The sequence below is a fragment of the Ailuropoda melanoleuca genome, chromosome 15, assembly GCF_002007445.2.
Source record: "Ailuropoda melanoleuca isolate Jingjing chromosome 15, ASM200744v2, whole genome shotgun sequence".
In the NCBI taxonomy this organism is placed as follows: Eukaryota; Metazoa; Chordata; class Mammalia; order Carnivora; family Ursidae; genus Ailuropoda; species Ailuropoda melanoleuca.
The window spans coordinates 69,607,030-69,613,546 of record NC_048232.1 but is presented as its reverse complement, the minus strand read 5'-3'; the positions used below and the strand labels follow the sequence as shown (position 1 = coordinate 69,613,546).

Below are 6,517 nucleotides of genomic sequence, written 5' to 3'. Positions count from 1 at the left end.
AAAAAAAAAAAAAAACTAAAAGAATGTGAAAATATACCAAGCTAGATGGCCATATTAATAACAAACAGAATAGGCAACATTTCATAACAACAATGATGTCAATTCATCAAGAAAACATAAAATCCTAAGTGTGTATATACTGAATAAGAGCTTTAAAATAAACACAGCAAAAAATGACTGAAAGACAAATCTACAATTATAGTTGGAGACTTCAAGGATCCTCTTTCAGTAACAGATGGACATAGACTGAGTAGACAAAAAAATCAGTTAAGGATATAGAAGACCTGAACAACACTATGAAACATGACCCAAAACATCCCACTTGACAACAGCAGAATGCATTTTGTTTTCATGTGTATATGGAACACTCAGTAAGACTGACTATATTCTTCCAGGCCATAAGACAAATCTGAACATATTTAAAACTACTGAAATATAAAACATTTTCTTGGACCACAATGAAATTAAACTAGAAATGAGTAATAGAGAAATACCTAGAAGAAATGCAAATATTTGGAAATTAAACACTTCTCAATAACCCAATGGCTAAAATAAATAAATCATAGAAAATTTTTAAATACTTTGAGGTGACTGAAAATGAAATATCTGTGGGATGTAGGTAAAGCGGTAAGTAGTGGAAAATGTACAGCTTTAAATGTTTATATGAGGGGGATATGCCATAACCAGTGGTCTCACCTTCCATCTTAGGAAGCTAGGGGGAAAAAAAGAAACCTAAATGCAAAATAAGTACAAAAAAGGAAATAAAGAGTAGAAATCGGGGCACCTGGGTGGCTCAGTCGTTAAGCAGTCGTTAAGCGTCTGCCTTCGGCTCAGGGCGTGATCCCAGCATTATGGGATCGAGCCCCACATCAGCTCCTCCGCTGGAAGCCTGCTTCTTCCTCTCCCACTCCCCCTGCTTGTGTTCCCTCTCTTGCTGGCTGTCTCTCTCTCTCTCTGTCAAATAAATAAATAAAATCTTTAAAAAAAAAAAAAAGAGTAGAAATCAATGAAGCAGATTGAATTTACTATAATACTCTATTTAGTAGAGAAATGAAAAAGAAAAATCAAAGAAGCCAAAAACTGTGTTTTTTAAAAAGATAAGCCTCTAGCTACATTAAGAAAAAATTTAAAAGACACAAATGGTCATTATCAGAAATACAGGAAATCCTACAGATTTTAATCCTATTTAAATCCCATAGATTTTAAGCAGTAAGGTATGCTATAAATTATCTTATGCCAATTAATTCAAGAACTTGAATGAAATGGAAAGAATCCTTGAAAGCCAAAACTACCAAAATTGACTCAAGAAGGAACAGAAAATCAGAATAGCCCTATAAAAAAGAAATCGAATTCATAACTACAATCTTTACTACAAAATAAACTCCGGGCTCAAATGACTTCACTGTTGAATTCTATCAAACATTTAAGGAAGAAATAATAACCAGGTCTGTACAAGCTCTTCCAGAACACAGAAGAGAACACATTCCATTTCATGCTATATAGTTAGTATTGCCCTAACATCAACAACAAATGACACAAAAGAAAACTGCATACCAATATACTTCATCAACAAGTAAAAATCCTTAACAAAATACTAGTACATCAAGTCCAATAAATCCGTTAAATCCGATGACCAAGAGGGATTTATCCCAGGAATGCAAAGTTGATTTAACACTTAAAAACAAATTCATGTAATTTGCCATAATAACTGAATAATGGAGGAGGGACATATAATCATCTCAATAACAGCAGAAAAAAATTCTGACAAAATTCAATACCCATTCACAAAAAAACTCTCAGCAAACTAAGAACAGAAAGGAACTTCTTCAGGGTACCTGGCTGGCTCAGTGGATCAAGCACGTGACTCTTAATTTGAGTCTGTGAGTTCAAGCCCCACACTGGACATGGAGCCTACAAGGAAGGAAGGAAGGAAGGGAAGGAGAAAGGAAGGAAGGAAGGAAGGGAGAAAGGGAATGAGAGAGAAAGAGCGAGTGAGCAAGGAAGAGAGAGGGAAGGGAAGAACTTCCTCAACCCGATAAATGGAATCTTTGAATACCTACAGCCAATATTATACTTAAAAATTTAAAAATTGATCGCTTTTTCCCTATGTTTGGGAACAAAGTAAAAATATCTACTTTTACCACTTTAATTCAATATTCTCACGGAGGTCCTAGCCAAAGCAATCAAGAAAACAAAAGAAAAGGTATGCACATCATGTACACAGAAAGGCAGATAGAATCTACAAAAAAAACTACTAGAACTAACATGAGTTTAGCATTACAGAATACAAGAACAGAACATTTAAAAGAAGATTATTTAGATATACTAGAAACAAACACTGAAATTTCAAAAATACCATTTCAAGGACATGAAATACCTATGGATAAATTTAACAAGATATACAAGACTTGTACAATAAAAACAACAAAAAATTGCTGAGAAAAACTGACAAAGACGTAAAAGGAAAGATTGTGTTCATGAACTGGAAGACTCAATATTGTTAAGATACCAATTTCCCCACTGATCTATGGACTCGATACAATCAAATCAGAATCCCAGAGGCTGTTGCAGAAATTGACAAGCTGATCCTAAAATATTACTATGAGGGGTCCACAGGTTTCACTAGATTATGAAGGGTCCATGGCACAAAAAGAGGTCTAAAACCCTCTCACTCTTCAAATCTTCCACTTCCATGTTTACTCCTTCCTAAAATCTGACAAAGTCTGTGTCCTACAAATCTTCCTTAATCAACTCTTTCCTCACAATTTTTTCCCCACTTGACCAAAGAAAAGTATTTTTCTCAGCCATCACAATCTTATTACACAGCATTATTCCTGGATATAAAAAAAAAACTTTGAATGGGGTAAATGCAATTCAAGAATGTATTAACACTGAAACTCTCTTAAGAATAAAGCAAAAAGAGAGTTGCTGAGTGGCTCATTCGGTTAAGCGTCTGCCTTCGGCTCAGGTCATGATCCCAGGGTCCTGGGATCCAGTCCTGAGTGGTGTCCTTGCTCAGTGAGGAGCCTGCTTTTCCCTCTCCCTCTGCCTCTCCCCCTGCTTGAGTTCTTTTGTGCTCCTGTGCACTCTCTCTGTGTCAAATAAATAAATAAAACCTTAAAAAAAAAAAAGAATAAAGCAAAAAGAAATTTGGAAAAAAATACTGAAAGAGGCTGTGCTTTATTTCTTCCAGGCCAGATATTAACAGCAAGACCCCATGCCTTATCTATCACAGAATTACAATTAAGAAATAAGATGGCTGTCATAAGGATGTATAAGAACAAGTTTATTTCAGTGAATAAGCAAAAACTCCAAGGTTTTGATAAAAGTAAAACATAATCACAATATGCAACAACCTAGAAATTATATCCTTTTTTAACTATCAAAACTCTTGGCAAAAAGTTCAGATACCATCAACTTAAAAACATATAAAGGAGTACAATGTTTCTCAAAATTATTTAGAGAACACACAAGTAAAAGTATTTGGAAGGCCACTGGACTAAGGTAGCACTAGTTTGTATCCAGTTTTCTGTTAATTAAATTATATTTATGTAAATATGACCTACTTTCTTCTATGAAAGATTTGAACTGTCTGTAAACAGAAATAGAGACTCTTTCCCTTTTTAATTTATTGCTGCATTTCTGTGAGCAGTTAGAAAATGTTGCTATTGGCATTATGAAAATATTTATTGCTATGCCAAGTTGTTCTCTATGAACATCTGCTGCTGATTTTGATGCGGGACGTGAAGGGACATAAAAACCCTATTTAAAACCTACATAGCCATTCCTCTAATTCAGCCTGAGTAGTTACATATTATGTGCCATGCACTAGCTATACATTGGGAATACAGATGTAAATGGAAACATTTCTGCTCTTTAGGGACTTAATCTGTAGCCAGTGGACTCAGACCTGCAAAGGTTTACAGCAATTAACAGAGAGGTACATACCATGCTACAGTAGGGGAGAAAGACCATGATGTGATTTGAGAACTACAAGTAGCTCAGTATGAAAACAAAGGATACTTTCAGAGGTAATACTCAAATTTGAGAAGTTCATCCATTATCCAAATAGAGCCAACAGTAGGGTACACATGGTAGGAATAGACATGGAAAGTCACCTGGTAAATTATTTAATATTTATTGAGTACCCACTGTGTACTTGATACTATAGAAGAAACTGGGAAAAAGAAGGAAAAATTCGCCACGAAAGATCTTACCATCAAAGAGGCAAGAGACAGAGAAGTAAACCAACCACAGCATGAGCCCACAGCAATAAAATCTACAAAATATACATACAAAGTCTTATAGGAACAAAAAAACAAAACAAAACAAAAAACAACCCACAAAACAAAAAAACAACCCACAAAACAAAAAAAAAACAGGAACAGAGGGAAGAAGGTTTTAGCAAAACAGTAATGCTAGAGATGTCTCTAAAGGTGAACAGGAATGAACTAGACAGAGAAAGGGAGAAGTATAGAAGTAAAGACAATGTAACAACAAACCAGTTCTGATAAAAGCTGGAGGAAACAGGGAAATACGGCAAAAGAAACAGGCCAGGTCACCAACAGCAATTAGCAGACATGTTGAAATTGAGTTGCCTGAATGACATTCACATGGAGATATATCTAGTAGGTTTTTAGATACACAGGGCAAACACTTAGAAAAAAAAGTCTTGATTGAAGACAAAACTTTGGGTACCATGAGCTTAGAAGCAGTACAGCAGTTAAGTCTGTAACCTTGAAAAAGGTTAGCCAAAGGGACCCAAGAATATCATGAGAGTAAAAGAAGGCTAAAGACAGATGAACTGAAAGAACTTTTAAAAGAAGACCTAAACTTAAATGAGATATTGAATTATTAGCAACATCCCTTTGACATATAAGGAACCTAGAGTCCAAATACCTCTTCTTAAAATAAGCTTTTCAAATTTTCACTTGATTTGTTGAAGAAAAAAGTCCATCTTTCCCAAAGACAAAGTTATAAATGACAGAAATGTCCATTCAGATAAGCCATTTCCCCTTGTACACCATTTAGCAGAATTCACTTGAAACTCAATCATCTTTCCCTCCTAAATCTGTCAAAATAAGATTTGGGACAATTTAATTATGATTCCAAGACTATATCTCTCTACTATTTGGCTCAACCATCACTTGGTTCTTGGTAGAACCAGAAGGTAAATCTGATGCAATACTAGATTTTACATGCACCTGCCAGAAGGTGGGTTGACTGTTACAGCACCTGATGGCAGGTAGCTGAAAGGAACTGGCAATTCCTTCAGTTCTGCCTACTCATAAACTCTAGAGATAGCAGGAATATAGTCGGTAAAATTAGATTTATGCTAAAAAAAAAATTCCTGCATTTTCAAGTAACACAACTGCAAAGAGTCCCTTACTTCACCAAAAATAAAATATTAAAAAGTAGAATTTGCTTGCATTTATGTATTTATGTATTATGGAAATACTGTCATGCAAATAAAATAGTTACTATAGTTACATCTGATAATGAAATTATGTTTAGTATTTGTTAGTTTCATAGCACCTAGCAGAAACTAGTCTTTCAATAAGCACAAAATAATACATACTGACCACTAATGAACAATACAAATAAGTACCAGTGAATTCAAAATAGTTTGTTTTATTCCTTAAAGAGGCATAAGTGTTTGAGATTTCTATGTAAATGTCTGAAAATAAAAGAATACCAATTTTTTTTTTAAGATTTTATTTATTTATTTGACAGAGAGACAGCCAGCGAGAGAGGAAACACAGCAGGGGAGTGGGAGAGGAAGAAGCAGGCTCCCAGCAGAGAAGCCCGATGTGGGACTTGATCCCGGAACGCGGGGATCACGCCCCGAGCCGAAGGCGGATGCTCAATGACTGTGCTACCCAGGCGTCCCCAAAGAATACCAATTTATACAGTGACTTATATAGTTAAGTATTCATAAAATGAAATTTTGTGATTCAAAATAAGAATTACATTAACATAACACTTTACTTTTGGTAAAGTGTTTCATAAAATTTGGGGAAAATGTCATATCTTACACTCCCATATGCAGTGCTTATCTATTTACATCTAAAGTAAGATGATTCTGAAATATATTCTTGAATTTTTTTTCTTGTGAGAGCACTCAGAGATTACTATAAGCTTTAAGAAGATATAGTTTTCAAAAAAAAAAATGGTTAACAGTATTCTTTGGCCTTTCCATCATGTTTAACTTATTTAGAGAACAAAGATTAAACCAGCGGAGTACAATCATTCTCTTTACAACTACAAAAAGTATCTAATAATTATCAGTTGAGCTAGAACAGATTACTTACAGGAGACAAACCGATTTAAGAAAAACATAAAGCACTAAAGAGCCTCAGGAATGAACAGTGATGCACACATGTGTTCAACAAATTACTGATTACCTACTACGTGGAAAGCACCATACGAGGTGCAGTAGGAGAAACAAGTAAAACATTCCATCACTATTTACAAACTTAAGACCATTGTATCACTAGACTTAAAAAGCAACATGAGA

General features: G+C 34.8%; 1 protein-coding gene across 3 annotated transcripts in view; it reads right to left on the bottom strand.

Moving 5' to 3' along the window:
* Positions 1 to 6,517, bottom strand: part of SCYL2 (SCY1 like pseudokinase 2) — a 58,208-nt gene that overhangs the window by 48,177 nt on the left and 3,514 nt on the right. The window contains exon 1 of one of the 3 annotated variants that reach the window (XM_034644372.1): positions 785 to 846. The exons of the other annotated variants lie outside the window; for them this stretch is intronic. The gene's annotated coding sequence lies outside the window, so the exon portion shown is untranslated. Of the gene's footprint in view, positions 1 to 784; positions 847 to 6,517 lie in introns of those variants that run through there. 3 annotated transcript variants of the gene reach the window in all.